Source organism: Rhea pennata, chromosome 9, assembly GCF_028389875.1.
Source record: "Rhea pennata isolate bPtePen1 chromosome 9, bPtePen1.pri, whole genome shotgun sequence".
NCBI classification, from domain to species: Eukaryota; Metazoa; Chordata; class Aves; order Rheiformes; family Rheidae; genus Rhea; species Rhea pennata.
In genome coordinates this window covers 16,725,398-16,751,162 of record NC_084671.1, presented here as the reverse complement: position 1 = coordinate 16,751,162, position 25,765 = coordinate 16,725,398, and the positions used below count along the sequence as shown (strand labels likewise).

Here is a 25,765-nt window from a genome sequence, read left to right as displayed (position 1 = left end):
AGGAAACATGTAATTTGCTAGTATGAAATCCAAGAACAGAAGCTACTTTCCTGCACCATAACAACAAATGCCAGAGGCCATATTTTCAACATATAAAGTGAATGAAAAATAATTCATATCAAGGATGCAACACTCTTCTCTCTACTCCCCCCTGTATTTTACTAGATTAGCAGTTCAAATAGAAAAACGCTTTTGGTGGATTAAGGACCCCTGGAGATGGAAAAGGAAGCCAGAATTTGTGCTACAAGGTTTTTATCCTTTTTATCCCTTACATATTTTTTCTCAGTGTAGATAATAAGCCATGCAATAATGCTTTAACCTGTAAAACATCAAAATCTTTTGGACTCCGCTGTGTGCTGCTGACTGAGGCTGACTTTATTTAGTAACATTTATGTTCTTTTTAAATCACGGTGAGTTTTTTCCTGCCCCCAGTTAAAGCTGGATTTTTTCATAGGTCTAAGAGGATTTGCAAGAGGCTATGTCTGTTTCGTGTCATATTATAATGAGTAGGCTTTTATCCCGTTTACTAAATTACACATTCAAATAATATATAGACCAAATTTTAATAGCCTATAACACTTACATTTACCTGTATTTATTCCACTATTAATAATAGTATGTTAATTATACAAATGAATTATCAGGGAGGCATAGAACAGCATTCACTGTATTTAAGTGTTTTATTACACTAACTGGGACCATGAATTCATTAAGCTGTATATTATGACATGCATAATATTATAAAACTAGAACTCCGCTTCGTAACACTTAGCAGTTGCTTGGCCAATATCATTTTTAAGTGGTGAATATGATCAAATAAGTCTACTTGCAGGAAAGCTAGACTTAAATGTGTTCGTTTATTTGTTACATGAGGTAAAGGCTATTAACAGGGAATTTCTTAAAGAAGTCACCCTCAATGCTTTGTAAGTTATTCATTGGCTGACTACTGAGCAAAGTTTTACTTTGCTTTACCGAGGAAAGTTTTGCTTTCATTGTTCCTTCAGAAACTCAGGGACTTCTTCTACTTTGGACTTCCATTGTCCTTCCCATTTTGGCAGTAAAAACCTATCTGCTGTACTAGAGAGTTTATTCAAATCCTATAACGAGTATCTGTCCATTCATGTTTTTTGTTCTTGCTCTGGCAAGTTTTAGGCAATTTGAGCTTCAGTTCCACAAATATTAGTAAAGAAAAACTAAGAGGAAAATCATTGTTGGTAATCTGGTAATTGCTTAGATGAAACACAAGTTGCCATTTCATAGAAGGAAATTTAATACCATTTATTATAGTTAATGATTACGTCTGGTATTCCAAATTGCTAATAAAATTATAAATATCAAAATCACAATGAATGACACTTTCTATGCTTTTTGATCAGGGGCTCCCATATGGTCTAGTGGTCAGGATTCCTGGTTTTCACCCAGGCGGCCTGGGTTCGACTCCCGGTGTGGGAATCCAGGGTATGTTAGTATCAGTTTTGGGGGTTTGGTTTAGCTCAGTTTGTTAGAACATGGTGCTAGTAATGCCAAGATCGTGGGTTTGATTCCCATATGGGCCACTCGCTTGAGAGTTGGACTAGATGATCTCCAGAGGTCCCTTCCAACCTTACCAATTGATTACTAGGCTGAGTCGCTCTTTGGATAGTCATGTCTTTGCTCTAATGAAGTCTGTTTTCCAAGCATGTCTTGATGGCTGAGTGTACCTGAAACTGTTAACTGATATGGGAGTAAGTGAGAGAGCACCTAGTGCAATCACTATAATATGTTTAAAACTAGCCATCCATCTCTGAACACTGAATGCTCTGAATAGGCAACAGATTTTCTCCATACCAGCAGAAATGCTCTGTATCCTGTTTTTCTGTCCAGCAGTTTGGCACATGCTTCTGGAAGCAATGTGGTGGGAATTGCGAAGAACTGGAAAAGGACTCTCCTGAAAACTCACGGGTTTTGTGCTGTTTCCTCTGAGCACTTTCTTAATTTAGGGCTTATTTATTGCTCAGTGATGGACTTTTCTACTGAACATCTTGAAACTCCTGTTGGAAAGAGGCAGAGTAGAAAGCCAGACATTGGCAGCAGTGACCTAATTTTTGCTACAGTGCTGATCCTGTTCCTTTTCATCCTTGTTGGGGCTGTGTGAAATCTCTGGGCAACAGCTGTAAGATCAGCTCCCTTGTGGGGGCAATTTTTAGGAGATGTAGGAGCTACACTGAAGCGGTGTTAGTGTCCCGGTTATGTTGCGGGATGGTTCTGCTCACTTTGCAGCTTTCAGATATTCATTGAAAACATTCTTTGGATGTCGTCTTCCATTCCCATTTTAGGAATAATCCTACATAAGCTTTTTTTCTATCTAAATGTTCTCTGTCCTTTGGATTGATGTTGTGTCCAAAAATTGGTTTTCCTCTCTTTCCCTTTTCTAGACCTCAGGTTTTGTTGAATTTCCTTAACTCGGTCTGTAATCCACGAGTTATAGAAGGCAGGACGGACAATGTGTGTCTATTAAACTGTTTGAACTGAAAAGCTGAACTTTGATGACTTTTATGACTTAATTATTGAGGGAACAAAAAAGAGGAAAAGGCTTTATTTTTTTTTTCCTTGTAAATGGCTTATTCTTGCAAATTCTATAATCTGAAGCTTTTCATGCCGGACCTGAGTTGATATTGGAAATCTGTCAAAACAGAATGGTAGCAGAATTGGATGACCTAGAATTAATCTTTTTTAAGGCCAGACTGGACCAGATGGTGGTCAAAATGCCAAAGTTGTTTGGATAGCATTGTGCTGTGTGGATGTGCATTGCACTTTAATTATCCTTTGGTTGTGGGTTGTGGTGGATGAGGTTAGCACTCCAAATGCCTATGTTGTACTGCAGTTACAAGACAGTAAAAAAGTGTGCATATCTTAAGGGGAATGTATTTTAATACGTAAGACATGTTAATACATAATTGTTTTTACTTGGAATTTAATTAGTCTCAGATTATCCTTGTTGCTTTGTAAGTATCATTTTCGTTGGATAGAAGATTGATTTTGCATGGAATACTTCCTGACTTTTAATAAAGTTGTGCTCCAAGCACTATTATCTGAATTTTCAGGGAACGTAACAGTCAATTTTCCCACAGTAACTGCACTGCCACATTCAAATGTTTAGATAAAATACAGCCTTCAGCTGAGACATTCTCTTTGAGTATCATCATAGCTAAACTATGTCCTTTCATCTTCCATCAATGTTGGCCAAGAATAATACATTTGAATTATAAAAGAATGAAAACAGGTTTGCTTTACAAATGAACAAACATTAATTTTTGCAAGTTGAGTTGTAAATCAAAACTATAGCAGCTTAAGCATATTGTACCTCATTTTTCTGCAAGATAACTTTATGACTTCACTCGGAGCTGGGTACGAGAAGGTAGCAGAGAATATACTCTGTAGCCATATTGGTAATCTCAATTTTCCAATATCAAATTTTATTCAATTATAGCAGCCTTTGAGAAAAAATTCTGCCCTCCCTTTTCATCTCATCGTAGTGTTATGATGAACATAGAAAGAAAGCAGCCAGTCATTTGCAACTTTTATCATAGAAAAATATATTATTGGTCCAAGTTGGGATGAACTGTATCCTCATAGCAAACCAAACTAGTCAACACACCATGTTACTTATGCACGTGTGCACCAACAGAAATAGATGGAGATATCTTTTACTGACTCCATAGAAGTTGCTAGGTCACGTCTCCTCTAGTTCTCTCTTATTCCTGTTTTAGAGTTTTTACAAAGTTTAGAGTTTACTACAAAGTAAATATCCAGGTTGTGAGAGACATGAAGCTAGAGAAAGGAATTCAGATTTTTAGAGAATCTCATACTGGCAGAGAATCGGAGCATATCTGACAGGTACTCCTAGGACTTAGGAGATCAGCACAGAGCTTGAGGATTGAGAGGTTTTACACAGTTTTTAAAACTAATTATTCGATGCTGCTAATTAAAAGTGCTTCTTGGTGCTTGTCTCTGTATGGGATAAGGTGTGTTATCCCAGCTCTGCTCACCTAGTCTGGCCTCCAGCCCTTCAGTTTCTTCTTGAGTTCTCTGCAGTGGGAACGAAGCGCAGCATCTGCTATGTGCTTCTGGATACCAAATGTGTAATACCTGTACTTAATTATTCAATAATGTTACCATCAGAGATATAAATAGATAAAAGAAATCTGAGCGATTTTAGAAGCAATCAGTTTATGAAAACAGCTTACAGCTTGGAAATGTTCTGCAAAAGATTCTGACAACTAAAAGAATGATGTAACGGTCTCTGTTGCTTAGAAAGCTCTTACAATAGAAACACTAGAAAAAATGATACCCTTTTTCAGTATAGTCAAAGCTTGAAATATGTCATTTTGGTGAACTGTGGTAGATTTTTGTTTAAAGCAAGCAAGCAATTTCTCATGGCAGGACTAAGTCTTGGTTGGTTGGTTGGTTTCATTTTACTGAAAAAGATTTAAAACTCTGGAATGGATAGTTCAGTGCAAGTGGTAGAAAGGAACCACAGAAATGGGTTAATGTTGTTTATGACTCGAGAGAAGGTTTCACAGCTTTGAAATGGCTGAAGAGAGTGGAGACACCAAGGTTGTGGTAGGAACTGGAGACTGAATACTGTCAGGACTCGTAGGAAGGACGTAAATGCAAAGGGTACCTTACAAACGCTGAAGTGTGCAACGCTACAATGCTTCTACAACCTCAGCGTGTGTCAGCCAGGAGAGCGTGTTGTGATCAGAAAGGTGGATGAGAAGGCAGATAACTAATACGTGGTTTAGCATTTATTTATTTAACATTCATTATGGCTCTATTTTTTCTTCTCTTTTCAATCTTTTTTATTAAAAAGATGCTGTGATTGTAAACACTTAAATAGGAGTTTTTCCCCCCATGAGATCTCTGCTAGGGGGACTCATTCATACTGTATGTACCAATTTTAGCTTCCACTCATGATTGGACTCTGTTGTAATATGTGATATGTGCTCTGGCACACTTCTGAGGCCAGAAAAGTTCTCATTCCACACACACACATGTGTGTATATATTTATGTATGTGTATTTATATATATGAATACTGTTTTAAAGCATCTTATCTTTTTACTGTCCTTTTGTCACCTAGATGAGCCCTTATGCTCATACTAACATGGATATTTTTCTAAGCAGGCAAGAAGAGATGGGTTATGGCAAAGCTACTTTATGTGAAAGGTAGCCCAGCAAATGCTGCTGGCATGTCTGGATGGAGGAATTTTAGAAATAGTGCAAGTTCTTCACTCTAACACAGTATAAGAAGTTTCATTCAGGCTTTTGTGAAGGGAAAATTGTCTATTTTTTTAATACGTTTTCAGTTCATGTTGAATCTGAGAGTAAGAATCTGAACTTGGCCAGTCAACATAGTTATATCACTTTATTGTAGCTCACGCTGCATCTGTATTTAGTCCTGAGCTGGACATTCCCCTTTGTCCTTTCATGCTTCCCCTCAGGCAGCACACATATATAGTAACAATTGTATGTTACCCTTTAACTTTGGGTTTGTCAGTAAATGTCTCCATCTTTGGGTTGTGCTATCTTGAGGGCTGCTGTTTGCAATTCTGACATTTCTTGCATGGAGTTAGCAATTAGGAGGAATAGTTGCCTAGGAGGAAGAAATGACAATGAAATTTGAAAGGATGAAAAAATGTTGACTTTCCTCTTTCATCCATGATGAAGAAGAAAGAGCCACTTCAGAACTGATGGAAGTTTGGAGACTATGGGGACTTTGTATGGGAGGACATTAGAAGCAAACACGTGGGCCAGGATCAGTAAGCCTGGAAAACTGAAATGGTACAAGGAGAAAACAAAAGCCAGAGATGCTTGAAAAAGGCAGAATAAGATTTAGCTAATAAGTCTTAAGCCTTTCTGACAACACATATTCTTGCACTGAACATCTGATTGTGATGCAGCTCTGAAGATCAAACCTATGATGATGATCTGTTAGATGCAACAGGCAGAGAGCTATAATGCTTGTTTGTTTATTGGTAAGGGAAGCTTATATAAAAAGCTTATATAAAATCAAACCACTTAATTTATTCAGAACCTAATGGTTGACTCAAGTGACAGTATTAACATCCTCTAAAAGCAACATGGAAGGGGAAAAATTGGGCATATATGCCAAACAGTTTTAAAATAGAAGATAGATTGCCAGCGCAATTGCAATAACATAGGATTAAGGGAGCGGGAGTGCAGCAGGGATTTACTGAGCAGAGCCATGGCTGGAAGGAATGCTTTGCAGGCACCTTCTCATGCTTTGCAGGCACCTTCTTCTGAGAAAGGCACATTCGTTTGGAGATGGAGGAGGCTTTCAGTCCTCAGGGGAGAAGGGAGATGCATCTTTCATTGTGTTAGGAGAAGCAGAGACTCCAGCAGAGGTCAGAGCCAAACACAGGTACAGGCCTTTTTAAGTATTTAATTACTCAGGACTGTGAAGAAGCATGACTGCCACCAGGTGGATGGGCTAGCCTGCAGGAAAGCTGGCACTTGCTGGTGGAGTTCTAATGTTTTTGGAGGGAGAGAAAGGAATAACTAGAAAGTATAAATTATATCAGCAAAAAAGTTGCAGTGAGCTTGGTGACTTAGCTTAAGAGAGATCCTTCCTCTGCCAAGCTCGTAGTCTGAGCAGGTACAGCAGGCTTTCCAGCTGGGAGAAAGAGTACTTGGTACTCCCACTTTGGCTCTAGGGAACTGAAGCCCAGAGAGCTCTGATTCTGGAGATTAACTTTAATTAGGACACAGCTGAATGTTGAAATCGGTGAACTCTTAAACATTGCTTGGCTTCTTTCTTTGTACTGCAAGACAGACGAGAAGCACTGTTCAAATAGCCCAGCTGGAGAAATGAGGGAAAGAAGTGGTTTGGGAAATGACTTGGTATAAGCCTCTGATGGCATGGGGAAGTTACAGAAGCGTATGCTGATTTGAAAGAGAGATATGCAAATGCCTAAAAAATAATACTGTTCTTAAGTGCTTTCCTCCTCCTGCACTTCGAGTCAGGTGAACTGAGAATTTGTACAGCTTGCAGAAGAGGAGTGCTAAATATTAAAACCATATGATGAAATAAACTTTCTCTTTTATGCACGAGAATTTCTCCTCACTGCTTAAATAGTTAAGTTTCAAGCCTCAGTATTTTGGTTTATTGCTCACTGTGCCATATATTCTCTCTAACTTTGGTCAAGTTATTTAATCTCTCAGGGATCTTAATGATGAATTAATTAACACTGGTTAAGCAGATTGAGATATCAACATAAAAGACATTGTAAAACTAAAGTTACATGTATTACTCTAAAATTACATAAGCTATTAGGTGAAACTTTTATTGGACAGTATATTACCCCTTAAACTTTCATTTTAGCTGTCACTAAGGAGTTGTTTTCAGTAGGTCATTGTATACCAAGATGTGCGAGCTCTGAGGAAAGTATAAAAGCACATCTTTGCAATTCAAATGAAGAGTAACCTATTTATAATTTCATTATTATTTTATTGCTGTATGAGTTCTGCTATTTGTAAATGTCAAATACAGAAAGGAGTGCTTCAATTTAACCTTCCCTGTCATAAAATAAAAGCTTTATTTCCACTGTCTTTAAGAAAGTACTTCATGTTTCAGAGTAAAATATAACAGACTTAGCTGAATAGAAAATCATTTTGATGCGAATGGAGAAGGGAAAGGCTGGCTTTTTCCTTTTAAAGCAAATTTCATACACATAGGACACACAAGCACACAATATTTCCAACTGAGCTTAATCAAGATACACTTCAAACATCCAGTGGTCTTATTCTGTCTGTTCATTTTCCTCTGCTCTTTTCTGAAAATAGGCAATTCATGTAACATAGACTGCATAAAGCTCTAAAGAAGGAAAATAGATTTCTGTATCTCAGCCTATTATATATGTCCCACCCTCACCACATGTTGCTTTGTGGATCATTAAAATCAGTTGAGGAAATGATGGAATTCTCTCTGTAGACCCATCATAAAGGCCAGGAAGACTGTTACAATAATAGACAGAGTGCTCATTATTCTGAGAAAACTGTGAATAAACTACCTCTTTCTAAATTCAAGTGCATTCAACCCAAACTTTAAACAACATTAAGGGACAAAACACATGCATAATTTGCTATTTTGAGGTAGTTCTTGAATGCATTTCTAGACCTACAGAAGTCAGCGGTCTCTCTTTGACTTCAGCAGTCACTGGGCGAGAGCCTTTGGTGATCTCACATTTTGCTCCATGATAGTCTTAACTACTGTGTTGACATTAGGTCAGTTCAGAAAAGTCTAACTGAGTAAGGCTGATTTCAGGGACTATCATAAAGTATTAATTAACTAATGAATGGGAATTCATTAGAATGCATTGATCTATTTTGGTAAAATTAGTATTTGAATTTATTTTGACCTACTTCTTTGTATTTGGAGGTTGTCTTAAAATGAAATAATAATTTTAAAGAAGTAATACATTATTTATGCTATAACTTTCACCTTTCCTAAAACTGTTCTTTTCTAGATTGCTGAAAATCTTTTTGAAAGATGATTAAGAAAAATAATATACAAATTTCATAAAAGGAGATGTCTACAGATTATTAGGCAAACTCCTCATTTCAGATGTCATCTTTTTTTCCATAGAACGTATCTGGGAGACTTTATCGAAGTAATTGGTTGTATCAACATTCGTTTTTCTAGTTAATGCTTAACTACCTTCAACATGTAGAGGAAAAGTTATTTTTTTCTAAATAGTAATTATGAGAAATTCCCTCACCAGAACAACTGAGGTACAAAAGAAAAAGTGGCTAAAGACCCCCTCTTTGACTATTACAGTGTAAATGACTAACCCTGAATGAGCTGTGACTAAAACTTAGTGGATCTTGGGGGATTTTGTCAGTGGGGTGAGAAGGAAGTTGACATTACACAGTAATACTGCTATAAATGTAAGAACAGCTCACAGACTTTTGTTATCCATATAGTTAGTAGGATCTGTGTGAACACCATGAGACTTGCTTTCTGACTTTTTTCCAATGTGCTGCAGAGAAAAATGACAGAGATGGCAAGAACCGATCATATCTTAAGTAGTGCAAATGAGGTAGCTAATAAAGAATGCGAAGAACAACAACTTGTCTGATCAGCATTAAGTGTTGTCATTAGAGACTAGGTAGTCTCTAGAGTGTTTTGTATTTATGAGATGCATGGGGACCATGTAGCACAGCCTGGAGAACTAGGTCAGGGAGTAAAGTTCACTTAAAAAAAAAAAAAAAAAAAAAAAAAAACACTACCTCCCTCCTTCCCCCCCACAAAAAGCCCTCCCCTCCATATCTTCATAACAAAGAAAAAGAAACCCTCCATAAAGAAACCCTTAATTTTTACAGAATGCAAGTAGATGAGACAAGTATTTCACCTCTTCCATTCTAATGTATTTACATCAGCCCTTTCTGACATACAAACAGTCATTCTCTCCTAAGCGAGAAGCCACTTTTGAATTTCTTGAATGACCTAGAGCATCCTTCCTTCACTGTCTTCAGGTTACTGACTAGTCACTTCTACAGCAAAAGGATAAACCCGGACAGTTACACTACTACTATTTTTTTTTGTCAGCTTAAGTGTGTAGTCACTCCTGGGTCTGCTGAAGAATGGATGGTTAGGAGAAATAGCATTCACAAGACGTAATACAGTAGATGAACTCTTAAAGATTTACTTGATTGAGGACTAGATTTGCACTGTAAAACCACAAAACTTTGTAATTATTTATAGCTATAATTAGTCTTTCTCCAGGATACTGGTTTATTACCACACTGCTGTAATAATAAACTGGAAGTAGGTCAGCATTTCTGACTTCCCATGTCATGTTCCCTTCCATGTGTTCCTTTGTATGATGTCGTCTTAAAAGTGTTTATTCCTTTAGCCAATGTCCTCTTATCAACTTCATTTCTTTTTACCTAATGTAAAATTTATTTCTGGTCACCTTTCAGTCTTGTAGCTCAAAGTTTCTGAAAATGAGAGCTCTTTGCTCCCATCTGTTGGTGAACACATTACCAGACAGCTCTTCCACCTCTGAGAGCTTGCTGTCCAGACAGTAGCACGGGTAGCAGCCCTAGGAGGAAAGGTGCTCTCATCTGCAGGGTAAAGTCTTGGTAAGCATAGGAGAGAGCATCTCTAGGGACTGTCACTTGCTTCCTGTTCAGCATTCTAAGATGACACTGGAGGAGCCATGAGAACTAAATACAAATTCAGAATTGATTGAACTGAGTGGATGACTGGGCAGCTGAAGGGTCTGTATTAAGGAGACCAACCTTGGTAACACAGGCCTAAAGTATGATGTTGTCTCCACTCTGCTATCTCAGGTCAAACAGTATCGCTACAGTTTTTATATCTGTATCTAAGCTGATATTTAACTGATGAAGCCTGGATTTTCTCATGAGCAATGTACACTCATCCAGATGGTTAGGTGGGTGCAGCTGGAACTCATGCTGCCATTTCTGGGTGGAAAAAAAGTCTGCCCCCACTGTTCCTTGGCTGGCTGAAGGTAGCAGAGTAGAATGAACTCCAAGGAGTACCCTTTACATGTCTAGGAAAGTGAAATCTCTGACTGATTTAGAGAATGGAGCTTTAGCCTATAGCTGTGGGGAAAAAAGAAAGAAAAAGTGTGTGTGTGTGTGTGTGAGAGAGAGAGAGAGAGAGAACACTAATTCTGTTTCATTTTAGTCACAACTGGATTAAAACTATATATATATATACATACATATATATATATATTGCATTTTTCTCCCCAGAGAATGGATTTTGAGCAAATCAAATGTGGAAGCAAAGCACAACATTTCTTAAAGGAAATAATCCCTTAGTATTCTGCAGCTCAGCTGTTCACTGAAAATTTGGCAAGAAGGGCAGAGCACCGGCGGAGGGTAACACGTGCCTGCCATCTTTTGCTAAGTCCTGATGGGGAATGGGAGCTGGGACAAGCTGACAGCAGAGTGATGCAGCAAAGATTATTTGTCTCCTATTAGATCTTCACAGAAACATAAGCCCATTGACGCAATGCTAGGTTACTCTGTGGAAATGAATTACTTGTTAGGGCCGTGATATTGCCGATAGGTTTTTCCAAACTTCTTTCAGATGTAGATTCTCCCGTGGCAGGATTTTAGTGCCCTCTCGCGTCCCTTTCTCCAGGTTTGGGAGGGGGCCCCTGCGTCGCTGCTTGCGGCTGGGACCGCTCTTTTAGCGAGGGCTGTATCCACTCCTGCGCTCCACATTTTGTTCCCCTAAGTAGCATTTTCCTCGTTTCATGCATATACTTGAGCCTTTCAATAGGGAAGAGCTGTCTCCTAAGGGTATGCTAGGCCCTAGATGCTCTAAAGTTCGGATGAGGATATTCGTTAGTTTTAAAAGGGCTTCTAATTATTTCCGCTGTTTTGTGTTATTTCTGACTACACTTGACAAAAAGCGTTCCCTGAAGAGCTGTCCAAACTAGAAAGAAATGTTTTCCATCAGAAAGTGCTAACTGGATGAAATTCAACTGTATTGAGGGATCATGTTTCTTTCAATATTTTTTTCATGAAGCACTGCTGAAACATGTTGTTTCACCACAGAAAATTTTTCATTTTCAGTTTGACCATTGCATTGTATAACTGGACAGAAAAAAGGGATATACTTTCATCTTGCCAAAATAAATCACATCAATAAGATCATTTCTTTGTTCCCTGAATGAAATTGTTTGTAATTTTCATTTTTTTGTAGCAAAAATCAGCTTGGAGCAAGAGAGAAAAAATCATCAAAATGAGGAAATTTATCATTGAATGGAAATACTAAACTGCTACCCATGTTAGTGGCATTTATCCGATAAGATATTTCAGCATTTCACTGTGAGGTGACTGGGATCCATTTCACCAGTCTTTAGGAAAGTTATTACCAGCAGCTCACTGCTGGTCAGCTGTTTGAACAACTGATAACCTCAACTTTTTCTTGATGGCCTATTGAAGGTATTGCAAGCTTAAATTTACAGCAGTGATCAAGAAGGGGACCAGTGGTGACAAATTATCTAGAAGAGCAAAATTCTTGATATTTTCATGTGGAAGTCATTCTCAAGATATGTGCCGAAGAATTATTTCATGGTTGATAGTGAGGCTTTAAAAGGGTTCACCTGAAAAATAATTATCAGTTAGGAAAACGTGTCTAAAACTTGATTAAATAATTTTTCTTTAGAGAAATTCTGTTATCAATAAGATTAAAAATGTTTTTAGAAGAGGGCTGGGTCTTTAAGTTAAATAACAGAAATGAATTGGTTAATTCTTTTCTCCCATGTGCAGTGCTCATTTACATATATTTTAAAATGGATCATATATCTTCTACTTTTAATGTACTCCAGTATGTTACAAGGTTGGCACGATAGTTAGGTAAAGTCATTCACAGCCTGTTTAGTATTCATCAATGTTGCCCAGTCTGCTGTCTTGGCTCTTAAATGAAAATGAAAGCTGGAATTTTCCTGTATAATCAATTATGCTTTCAAGATTTATTTTTGGTTGGGAATTACAGTGGAAAGGGAGGTGGAGTTAGAGGTGGTTGTGATATAATCTGTCTTCAACAGTCTTTTAAATAGGGAATCAACAAAGTTGTCAACTTTTAATTCTCTCAGAGGTGGTAGTTTGCCAGAATAACAGCAACAGTGCTTTTGCTGGAGGAAGAGCAATGATATCTTTTTGATTTTACATTTTTACATGCTACATTTCTGTACCTGATGCTTACAACTGCAGCAGGAGCACTAAATCGCCGTGTGGCCAGAAATGGCTTATCGTTTCGGGCATGGGCTTTAGCAGGTACTGAATGATGCCCAGCTCTGCTGTTTGCCTTGGGCTGAACCAAGACCCCTGAAGTAAGACTTCCTGCTTCACTACGAGACTGTTAATCAGTTATTGTCATAACTTGTTCTCAATGTTAAATGTGAACTTCTGACAAGCTTGTAATGTACTGACTTTTTTTTTTTTTTTTTGTCTAGCAACATAAACTAGTGGTACAAATGGCATATGGCATGTGTATGAACTTTCTACATTAAGTTAATTTTCTAAAATATTATGGTACATAACTGAATATAGTAGGAATCACTTTGGATTCACAGTACTGCCAGCATTAGAGTCCAAAAAATGCAGGGATGGGATCATTTCCCTTCCAGAGTGCAAGGCCTGAGGCATGTTCTTGCACCTTGTACATGCGTCTAGGGACGTAAGGAAGCAAGCGAAGGAGGGGGTTATTCAGAAATAAGGTTGTAGATCATAGCACAGGTGATTAGAGTACAGAATAGTTTCTATTATTTGTTTGTACGGGTGTTGTTTTCTTACTGTTGATCAAGTAAATGATAATCTCTGAGATTTGCCAAAGGACTGGAATTCCTCAAGGAACATGTGAGGGCGAAATCCAAAAGTGCTCCTTTTGGCGATGTTATTAACCCCTCCGTAAGGAAATCCACATCTGAAGGTCCTTGAAGCGGCACTCTTAGTCACATAAGAAATCCTATTACTTAAAACTTCATTTATTTTATTGACTCATTGGGCCTAATTCTGAGTTCATTTAAACTTGTGCCAGTTATAAAGAACTAATGAAAGTCAGGTATTTCAGAATTCTTTCTCTTTATATATGGGTATAAGACTGAGTGGAAGCAGTACCATCCAAATGAATGAAAATATTAAGTTGGTCTTTGGTTCTAACTTTTTGGCATCAAACAGGACAATTAAAAGATTTATTCTGAATGAGAAGCAATTGATGTAACAGCTTGGGATTTGACAACACTCAGATTCTTTGTGTTTTGAGGGTAAAAGTTTACGGTTTTGTCCTAGTATAGTCTGATCCCGACACGATGGGGGATTTCCCCTTAATAATGTAGAGGGTCTTAGAATGAACATGAATATCGGCTTGAATCCATCTTGTTTTAACCATAATTGTACATTTCTCTAGTCATAAATATATATATGGGGTGGGGGAAAGTACATGGTTGTTCTTGTAGTACATTCCTTTAGGTACATATCCATGATGTTAGGGAAGTGGCTTTCTGCGTGAAAGGAAGGATCCCCCATGTACTTATATTTCTCTTCCAGTATTTGCTGACATGGAGAATAAACTCTTGACACAGAACTCATCTAAATCAATTTGGATCTTCCCTTAAACTTCAACTGGCACTGAATCAGCTCCTGGAAGCAGATGTAGAGCAAAGAGTTGGAAGCTATTCTAGTGGAAATAAATGATAATTAGTCAAACCACTTACAATACTGTGAATTATGTTGACAGAAATAATTGCTTTTCCAAAATTTAGTGTGCTCCTAGTTTATGTCACTAAGTCTGTAGTGAAAAGAATGCTTTTTCTGAGAATATCCCATTCTGTGTTCCAGACATATTTATTTCCCAATAGAATAGGTGAATTAAACTTTAGGGATTCAAATTGGATATATTTACTACTTACTGATGGATCTTATTTTAGAAATTTTTTGTAGAAAATAAAAGTTTTGGGAGGAGGATTTTCTTGTGCTTTCCTTTTTTAAGAAAGAAAGGCTTAGATACTATCAGCAGTGCCACTCGCAATCAGGTACCCTCAGTAGCTTTTATTTCTTATCAAATCAGACAAACATTGGAAGCAAACTGATTGTTTGGCATGTTGCCCACAGAAACAACACTGTTGTCTAAGTCTCTCTATTGTATTTATCCTTTTCAATGTATATATAATTTTGTGAAAGAGCCTTGCCTCAAGGCATTTACATTTTGGGTGAAAAATGCAAAGCAAGCAACAAAAGAACCAACTGATATGCTATTAAAATTTTCCATTGATAACTGAATCTGATTCTGGTTAGCTTCCAGGTTGGTGCTCAACATCTTTCAAGCTCGGTTTGTGATTTTGCATGGGGTTTGACCTCTGGAGCTCTGAAAGGACTTCAGAATAAACTATGAATTTATCTGTTTTTTACTCTATCAGAGTATCTTTGTGTGAACATGTACTCAATTTTAAAAACGAATGCTCTCTTGATTTTAGTGGATTTGATTTTATGAGCAGGTTCATTACCGTGACTTTGTATATAAAATGCTTAGGAAATATAAATGAGCACATTTTTTTCTTCACTTTAACACAATACACTTCTGATTTACTGAAACACTTCAGCTCTACTGAAGTTTATACAAATCCTCACATACTCAGACTTAAGGACTTGGAAATCTTTGCAGGATTGTAAATCTGCTTAAGGTTTATCTTAACTAGGTTGTTTCTCCCAAAATTGGAATTGGAGAATTGAAAGGTAAGCAGAATATTTTTCTGTTGAAACGTTCAATAAAAGATTACATTCCCAAATTGTTCCATTAACCTGTATCCCCTTGGTTCATTTTAGCATTCTTCATTTCAGTTGTTGCCTCATATAAATACAATTCAATTTTAGAGAAGAGAAACGAAATGCTAATGGATATTTAATAAAATAGAAAGCTCAGATTTCTTTTTTATGAAGTGCTGTTGACATCAGTCATGCTGCTGAGAGTGGCTTTCTCAGTAACTGTTTTTAGCACGTAATAGAAAAAATCATAATTACTAAGTGGTCATATAAAGGATCACAGCACAAAACAGTATGTGATGGCATGCAATACATGGAGAATAATGTCTAAGTCCTCTTTTAAGGTTTAAATATTTAAATAGGCTTGCTATTGCCTTTACTTATTAGCCATCTCTACCGCTTTTGTGGTAAGAACAACAAGGTTGAACAAAGTAAAAGATTGAAAGATAATATCTATAGAGAAGAGGACAGAATGCAGAGCAAAAAATAGTTGCTGCAGGTAACAGTCTTCCAGTGAAGCTTGAGTATTTCATAACTATAAAAAAAATATTCAGTAAAGAGATAAAGTGGCTACTCAAAGACAAATGACCAAACTAAGGTGTAACACAACCTCTTCTCCTGTAACTTTATGAAAGCTGGATGTAGATATGTTATTAGATTTTCCATTAGTTTATTTTTGAAACATAATTTACATAACTAATTGGCTTCAGGTGGCTTTGAAATGTTAATGACAGCTCTGAAGAAGATCCTGTAGAAATCAAGTAATGGATCTGGATATGCTTTGACAGAGCCCTGAGAGAGGGGCTCTCTCTGGTGAGAGGAAAAAAGTATGCAAAGCAATTCCACTCTTGAACTAAAAGGTTTATAGTGAAAAATAACTTAAGGGCAAGCCAGTGTAGTGCTATATATTCAATGCACAATATCTAGACAGTTTATGAGAACACGTGCCCCTTTTGGGGCCTGTGTGTGAGGTACAATGTTCATATAGAATTAGAAAGAGAAAACATTACTCGCTTTCTTGCAAGCTCTAGATATTATCAAAGAATATTATCAGCAGCATGTATTCAATGATAGTTTTGTTTCTAATCATATTTAACAGAATTGTTCTGTAAGCCTCGATTGCCTGGAAAAGTTGCTTCTCACATCTACAATTCAAAATTGTTCAAACTTATAATCACTTCTATCAAATTTTATATTACATTATTTCCTCTGCCTCTCTCAGAGGAAAGGAAAAGGCACTTCATTAGAGATGCTGTTAGGGGTCTGTGCAGAAAAGAAGTAATCCATGATCTTTTCACCATATGTGAAAGTTCCCTGTCAAAGCAGAAAATGTTTTACTTTCAGTGAGGCAAGAGAAGGAGGGGTACTTGCTGCGGGATTGTAGAGATATTCGTACAAAAATGTGAAAAGCCCTTCAATCTGCTATTATATGAAGTCTACTTCAGCATATAGATTATAAAATGTAATTGGAGAGCTGAAGAATCAGTAGTTGGAGAGAAGAAATAGCAAATGAAAAGGTGCATTTTTAATGGTCCATATTCTGCTAAATATTAACGTCTCAAATGTCATCTTGCTCTTTAAGGGATCAATTCTGAAGTAAAATCTATGATTATTTATACAGAAATTAGACAACTCTAAAGACAGTTGATATCAAGGGAATGATTAATTTCCATTTGCGTGGATTTTTCCACTGTATTTCGGTCAATTCCAACAAAAATTGTAATTTCAGTAAAAATCGTTTGTTTTTCAGATATACCTCACTCTTCTACCTTGCTTTCCAGTCCTTTTTTGTTCTTTTTTAATATTGTTTCTGCCTATGACATCCAAAGCCTTCCAAATATAAGTACTGTGAGTAGAAGCGATGCAGCCAAAATTTAATGACACAATTGTATGTTCTAGCTTTTTGAATCACTTCAACTAAAAGAAGTAACGGCCTCTCTTTCCATGCTACACCATAACACTTGAGCTTTTCAGAGTAGGGCCACTATTTGAAAAGTTTGCAGGATTTTCCAGGTAAAGTCCTCATTGCTGAAATTTGCTAAATTTGCTTCATTAACATCTGGATTTAGTGACTGTCAGATCATGTCTGTCCTCACAGACGACTGCAGTTGCCCAGAGGAGCGGGTATCAGGTTCAGGCATTCATGTAATTTGTGTTTGAATTAATTGCCCTTTGTCAGGACCAGGAATGGCAGGGCAGTGAATGTAGGGCAATTTGTGCTATCACAGTGTTTTGTTTCTAGGGGTCTGTTTGTAATTTCATGTTTTGCATAACTGAGTGGGATAAAGATTGTCCTTCTAAAATGCCAAGAATAAATGAATACAAAATAAATGCACACACTTATGAATTGTTAAAATCATTTCAGTTCTCTGCTGCTGAAGTCAGTAGGAGTTTTACTATAAATGACTAATCCTATCCATAAAAGCACGTATGACTTTCTTTCTTTCTTTTTTTTTTTTTTTTTTTTTTTGTTGGGAGGGAGAAGGTGCTGGTGGTACTTCTAGAAATGAATCTATTCTAATGTGAAGAAAAAAGTGCTGGTTATTCTGCAGGGTGGCAGTTCACTGAAATTTATTTAAGGGTTCCAGCAATGCCTACTTTGTGATGGAATTAATCCATTTGAATCTACATTTGCTACAGCAATCTTGAACAGTAAGTGATCAGGTCCTTCTGCAAGGTGGCCCAAAACTTGGATGTATCTATAGGGGGAGAACAAAGTGTTGGCTTCTCAATTATAGCCATAGGCAAGTGGGGTCAATTAATTATTTAATGCATTTTACAATAAACGAGGCTTTTTCTTGCAATAGAGATCCAGCTTGCAAAAGATAAGTTGATGAAAAGGCAGTATCTTTTAGCTAGGTGACATCTGTAAGTTCTCAGAATGGATGGTTCATTACACTTATTTTCTTTGTCTGTCACTATTTATTGTCATAGTGTTTATTTTCCACGGTTGTCCTGAGTGCTAGGCTGTCGAACGCTTTAAGGGTCCAGGTGCATGGTTGTGGTATAGCTGTTAAAGCTGGTTTCCAATGTGGAAATGCAAACTTTCTGAGATAGAACTTGGAAGAAACCTGTTTCATTTCCATATTGGATGCAGTGGCAGCATGAGTTATACCAAATAGGAAGTACATAATGGATCTGCAAATCTAGGAGATCTAATAGAACCAAAGTGGATCCACCACTGCTATTGGGAAACTGGGTGAGCCAGAAGGGAGACAACACTGGGCCTTTTCTGTGCAGTCAACAGCTATCTAATGAGCTAGAAGCTTGCAAAAGGACTCTGTGTGTTGCTTCTGTCTCTGCACTGCAATAATCACTACAGAGCAACTTGTCCAATACTTTGTCTGAGGTTTGGCTTCTTTCTGAGCAAGTGTCAGGATATTTGTTTTCAGTATCAGAATGAGAATTTGTATTTCACATAGGTATGCTTATGTCCAGGATATGGCCATGCAGATGTTGTTGTTCTTGAAGTATGCAAAAAAATCTGTTCTATATTCTGAAAAAAAGAAAAAGATTTAAATGTTTTTGAAGAAAATTCTACAAGAATATATGTCTGAAGCAGTTAGCTTTATATAAATATTGAATAATATACAGTTAAATTTTACAAAAATTTCTGATTTGAAAATTCCTTCATCTACATATGTTGTCTGTAAATGCCAGCTTTGTTGATCCATGGCAAAATTGAAGATATTATTTATTATTCGGAACAGTCAAGTGAGTCCTGGCTTTGATGGGGAATTTGAGTAGGTAGAAAGGAGATGAATTTTCAAGATTTAGGAAGGGAGAGGTGCTTCTGACTTCTCTCTGGCATGAAAGGAGATGTAAAAGAATAGCAGCTAGTGGGGGTTCATTTGCCTCAAGCTTGTCTTGGAGCAGATATGCTATGTTTAATAAACTGTCTTTTAATACGATGTTGTAATTTTGAAAATTAACAAACATTAAAAATCCTTCTGCTAATCGTAAGTTGTCAGCTACAACAGAATGATACTGTCTCTAAAACCTCAATTATTTTGTATTTGTTTTTCTCGGGTATAAGATGTAGAGTTAGGGTAATACTACTTCTTCAGATACCCCCAGTTACTAGAATTAGTTTGTGTTTGTACCTTTTGCTAGCTTGTTCTTCTGTGTTGGCTTTAAGTACGGTTTTTCTTGATGGTATGTTCTCCTTAGCCATGTAATTCTGCCGGGTAGCCCACGTCCAGAAGTGTGAAGTTTTGCCTTATTCTCAGCACTCAGTGGGCTGCAGCTACTTTCTGATCTTACTTGTTCCAGAGGAAACCAAGAGCAGTGCTGCAGTGTCATTCTTGAGATGTGCTCCTTTAATTGGCTAACTGAACATGGTTGTAATTAACCTCTGACAGTGGGTACATATCAAATTCTGAAAAATTTGCAAGCCGCATACAAAATCTGGATAGAAAATATACCCAGAAGTAGTTTCCTACCAACCTCAGGAAATATCTGCTGTCAGGGAATATGACACTAGATGAATCACTGCCGCTCTGTGGCATAGTAATAACTATTTTTGCAATTGCAGTCAACCCAGTGCAGCTAGAGTAACGCCCTGGAACCATAGCCTTTTGCTCAAGTTCACATCCTGATGTAAGAAAGGTCATTCCCTTTTTAGACTTTATGTAGATGTCTTAGATGTTCTCATTGTTCATGTAAATGTTGATCTTCTGATAACTGATTAATCTGTTAGCTGCTTTCATTTGCAGAAGCCAACTATATAACGAGTACAACGACAACAACTCAGGCGCACATTTTGCCATTATTTATTTGTCACTTCCCTGCTCTTTGAGTAATAATAGGGTAAATAGAGTGATTTCCTTCTGTCATTCATAATTACATATATAATTTTTCTAGAGGCCCTAAACTTTGCGCTGTTGGCTTAGAGTGTTCCAAAGGTTCCAAACAGTCTTGGCTAATCTCAGCTTGGCATTGGGCATTGCTGAATCCCTGTGGAAGTCCTTATGGAAAGCTGGTTGTTGAGACACTTTGTTGTCAAATTGCAAAAGAACTGGCCTTTTTTTCTTCCTTAATATCCAACAAAACTTTTGGAGCAGTGTTAAAAATTGAAGTTGTTTCTGGAGCAGTATTTTATTTTGATCTTTATCTTCACCTGTAGTGACATTAATCTCCCTAGAGGAAATGGCCTATATATGGTACTTAAAAAATTACATAAAATTGTTCCTGGGGGAAGCAGTATGATGATGGTCGACACAACAAGGGCTTTGTGGAGTGGTACTTTGATAAGTGCTGCCATAGTTAAGTTTTTTCATGCCTCAGCCTGTATGCAGTTCTAAATGCCAACTGAACAGACTCCTTCAACAGTTTAATAAGTGCAATAAATTGTAATATTTACAATGGCACTGCTTGATAGATAAACACTAAGCATTGTCAACGCTTGCATTTCATGCTATAAAACTTTGCGGAGTGTGACAGTGTGGTGAATGACTAGGGGTTTTGGTCTGCTTTTTTTTCTAATGATCTGTAACGCAAATGGCTTTAAAAATGTTGTGGTGCTTTACCATGATTTCTAACACACTGGATCCCTGTATGATTAAATGTTTGTGTTATGAAAGTATTTCTTTATAAATCTTTGGAGAAAATTATGGATAGGTAAAATGAGGATCCTACAGAAATGCACTATGATATTTTACATATTCTAGTCAATTGAAAATTGAGATTCAGACTTGCTAGAGCCTTACCCTAAGAAGGCCTTGGTACCGTTATCACAGGTGCAATTCACAGCATCTCTTGGATGCCGTAACTGATGCTGGAGAGCTGGAAATCAGTTCTCAGGCAACTCAGGACTGGAGAAAACACATGAATGCCTGCTAGGGAGATCCAAAGAAACCTAGAGTGCTGTCGACCTGGAACCAGTTAGCTGGGACAGTGATTTGGAGACAACCTCAGCTGAGTTTGGTGTAACGCTGATGCTGAATACTGAATTTACAGGGTGGTGTGCCGGAGCTAATGAACCCTGGCAGCATGCCTGCAGCCCTGGTTCTTGCAGCCATGATCTCCGCTCCTGGAGAGCGTGGTGGACATAGCATGGCCAGTCTCTGCTAGCCTGGGGTTCACTGAAGCCTCTGCACTTTGTGATCCTCAGTTACCTCCACACTACTCATTGAAGAGCTGTGGTTCAGATACACGCTCTGCTCTGCTCAGGAGTGAATGAACACATAGCTAATCTGAGAAATCCATTTTTGCTGCCATTGCAAAAATGTTTCCTTTGAATGATGAAGAAGTTAGCAAGGGAGGAAAATAAGCACTCGATGTAAAGCATAACTTAGTAGCTTCTTCAAAGATTTCCTTTAAAACCATTAACTTCTGTAATTTAAAGAATATATCTTCAAAAGAAATGAGGGCATGCCTTTGTTTCTGTGACACCATTTCTGATCCCCTCATAAGAAAGGGCATACATTTCAGGAACAGACCCAGAAATTCTGATATTTAGATGATGGCAAATTCCCAACTTCTGATGAAGCTTCCATTTGTTGTCGCTAGGTACCTATAAATACTATCAAAGGGCAGGACACCGAAGACACTTTTCCACAAACTTCTTGCCAAATAAGCCAGTTGCAGTGTGTGCATAGCCTGCAGAAAACTGGTGACTGTAGGCAGTAATTAAGCTGTCTTTTTGAAATAGTCTCCTGAAGGCAAAAGAGAACTTGGGACTCCACTCACAGGAAGGCTTGTGCATCACCCAGTCCCAGAGTGAACACCTTTCAGATGAAAAGTGAATTGCTCTTTGCTTGTATGTTTCATTTTTATCTTAAAGTTATTATATTCTTTTTCTTATTTATGAGTTTATGCATGTCTGCTGTTCTGTATCTTTATAATCCTCTGTAGCATACTATCTATTTGTGTAGTCAGTGGGAGTAGCTTCTTCCTGGATAATGAGAAATGATTAAATAATGCAGTTTTATACAACAAAAATAATATATTGTATTATTTTTATAAGCCCTTGCTACTTAATGAGGAGTATTATTAACATACAAACAGCATGAACCGTATCTCACTTTTCAGTCCAAATATATGGAATTCTGTGCTGGATTATTCTCATCTACTGTTCTCTCTTAAACCAGAGGACTATACTGCATGGTCCTGAGGAAGATGTAGGAAAATGTTTGGCAAAGTTAAGGCATAACAAGTTGCATTTTGTCTGAAGTAGAGCAATCTTGGAGATCCTTAACTTCTTGGAAATCCAAGAGAATATCCACTGACACAGTGGCAGGCATGTTAGAAGCATCCAAACTAGGCTCAGAGAAACCGATGCATTCTGCACAGAATAACGCTGTGATTGTGCAGGACTGTAAGCATTATATCTTGCTCCTGTACGCTTACATTTGCTGGGATGTAGCATTATGCTGCCCTGCACTAGGCTAAGTTATGAGATGGCCCCAGTCCGTCCACCTGGCTTTGCGGTGCCTGGTGGGAACATACCATATTAAAAGAACAAACAGAAGAAGAATTATATGAATGTGTATGGAAGATGGGCTAATTAGATCACTGTATTGTCAGTTCCATTCAAAACAAAAATTATCCAACAGTAATTTCCTCAGTGTGGTCAGTCCTCTCTTTACAGCTCATGTGATGAAGATTAAGACAAGGAGGAAGCATCTACAGATTTCTAACCGTCAGATTATAGCTGTGCTCCCATCAGTATCCCTCCTTTTCTTTCTAAGATGTGGCCTCTGAGGAAATGGAATTTATTTCCAGCTTTACCCATTTCAGGAGCCCAAACCTCTTTCTAAGGCTGCACTTTCCTATTCAGACTATCAATTCACTCAACCAGGAAATTAGAATGGTATCTTGGGTGAGAAGATTTCAAAATTTATTTTATATAACTTGTTATAATTGCCTAGTTGACCCTACTTTGAGAAATAGTTTGAACTAGAGACCTTCTGAGGTTCCTTCCCACTTGAATTATCCTATGACACTATGATGCAGGGCAGGTTAGAATATAAATTTATATATAATAGTTTAACATGGGAAGTAGTAGCTCTCTTAAATAATATTCTCTTCTTTGGACTGGAGGGTTGACAGTCATCCCAGATAAACTACAATACACACAGATTGTGATTGTTTAGATTTTGTTCATTTTATTTATCTCAGCCACTGAGAATAAATGTTGGAATTATTTACAAACGGATTTTTTTCAGTGGGCCTGATGGCTGCTCTATCCTCCTTTGTGTTTCCTGGACATTTTCATAACATAGACACAGAATAGGGTGAAGAAGAAGGAGAAGATGGACAGAAAGTGATTCCTTTCTAGCAAAAATGCTCTTAGTAGTATTCTTGGCAAAGACTTATTGCAAAGTATAAAAGAAGAGAATAACATAAACCAAAAAAGCAAAAGATGGTGTTAGAAAGCAGCAGTGCAGTACTTTGACGGCAAGTACAATTACAGGACAAAGTCATTCTAAAATGAATTATTAATTTTGTTTTTCTTCCATTTCAGGGTTATATGGAAATAAGAGAATTTTTAAAAGCATGTTGCAGCTGAGAAAATTTCTTTCTGTTTATAAACCTTGTTATGCTCTGTGTGATTGTATAATTTTTATTTTTTTTTCTTTAGTAGAACTTCAGTTTGCATATAACTAGTGAGAGTTTATAATTTGGTATAGCATAGCAAAATTCCATTGTAGAGGGTGGATAGGAACTGTAGACTCTATGAATCTTATTCTTACAAAGGAAATACTGCACATTCTTACTATGACCTTATTTTTTTAATATGAAGGAGGCAGACTCAAAACTACTCCTGAGGACATTTGGGGAGGGTCTGGCCTCTTTTTCCAAACACGGATGAATGCTTCAGCCACTTGGTTAAGGGATCGTACGCACTGCTGGCCTCTCCTTCTGCTGCAGTGAATCTTTAATTCTTATCTGCAGAATGAAATAACTGCCACAGGCAGAGACAAGAATGTCCAGTCAGCCCAGAATATAAATAAATGTAACTTTTTGTGCTGTTTATTTGTAAAGTGTGTCTTGTAATATACATGGAACAAGCCATGAAATGTGGATCAGAGTTGTGCATTCCGGAGTTCCAGATTATTCACTTGTAGAAGTGCTGTAAAAGTGTGTTGGTCTTAGCCAGGCTGAGCAGAAAGTGGTCTGCATTGAGAAGATGTGCCATAGGTTGGACATATGCGAAGGGAATGATTATGTAGTGTGGGAAGCCTGTTGGATGAAGAGAAGCTTTCTGCCATTTAATAGGATTTTTTTGTCTTGCTTTCTTTGGAGACCTTGATGATTTTAGCGTACCTCCTTGATGGGTTCTTGCTTGAACCTAGCTGGCTGAGTGATAGGGTACTGGAAAGTGGAGCCTGGGTGAGTGCGAGGCTCCGTTGCATCCTGAAAGTCTGGTGGAGGGAAACTAGCTCACAAGAAGGAGCTCTCCAGCCTTCAGATGGAGTTCTAAAACATATTCTTCACTTCTGACTCCAAATCTGTCGCTGTGCTGTATCTCTCCTGCAATACTGCAAATATGCTTCGCGTGCAAAACTTTGACTGCCCTTGTTTGAATGAACTAGTAAGAAAAACAATGTTTTGCTTTGCCAAACAATTTGTGTCTTTTTAAAAGAGAATCGAGTATTTGAATGAGCTCCCTATAAACCTCCAGGAATTGGCAGTATAAGCTCACTTACTCCTTCCTCAGGAGTAGAATAGAAAAAGACATTGCCTAGAAGCACGTGTAAAGAAGTAATCAAGATCTGGATAGTCAGACATGTAACTCTTACAGATTTATTGACTGATTTTCTAACATTTAATTGCCTCAAAATCTATATATTTTAATGATTAAAATGAAAATATTTGCAAATATCCTCAACTTTCAGAACTTGATCACTTTAGTAATGAAAAATCCTCTTTAACAGTTTTGTGATGATTCCTACTTCAGCATTAGCTTAAAAGTCTTCTGGTTACTAGCATCCAATTACCAGAAGCAGAGGATAAGGAGCACACAGCTGGATTACAATCTCTTACAGGAAGCTTTGAGATAGCCATGAATTTTCTTTATTAATACAGAAGTAAGCAGAATTGTAAGCATTCCAGCAGGCAATCGACAATCGCAACATAAATGTAACTTTGCACCACCAGCCATGCCTAGAGTGCCATTGCCTGCGGTGTTGAGCAAATCCTTTATTTATTTCTCTTGCTGTGGTATATGCTGCCCTGCAGTTAGAAAACCTGCGACAGGGATACATCATCTCTACATAGACATGAAGACTGAAATAGCTTGAGAAATGTAAGAATTGCAGAACTCATTTGTTAATGTTACTACTTTTTCTGTTCCATTTTAAAACAGGCATAAATGTTGAAGGGACGATTTCTGTCAACATAATTGTCACGGTGAACTGGGCATGTGACAGCCTGTCCATACGTGATTTGATTTTGGATAAACTGAGTTTATAAAAGAAAATCATAAGGCATATCTAGTTTGAAATATCAAAGGA

At 37.5% G+C, this 25,765-nt stretch overlaps 1 non-coding gene across 1 annotated transcript; it reads left to right on the top strand.

The window, feature by feature from the left end:
- The first annotated feature begins 1,380 nt into the window (after positions 1-1,380).
- Positions 1,381-1,452, top strand: TRNAE-UUC (transfer RNA glutamic acid (anticodon UUC)). Its single transcript has one exon. It is a non-coding gene; the product is annotated as a tRNA-Glu (tRNA).
- Positions 1,453-25,765: the final 24,313 nt, after the last annotated feature.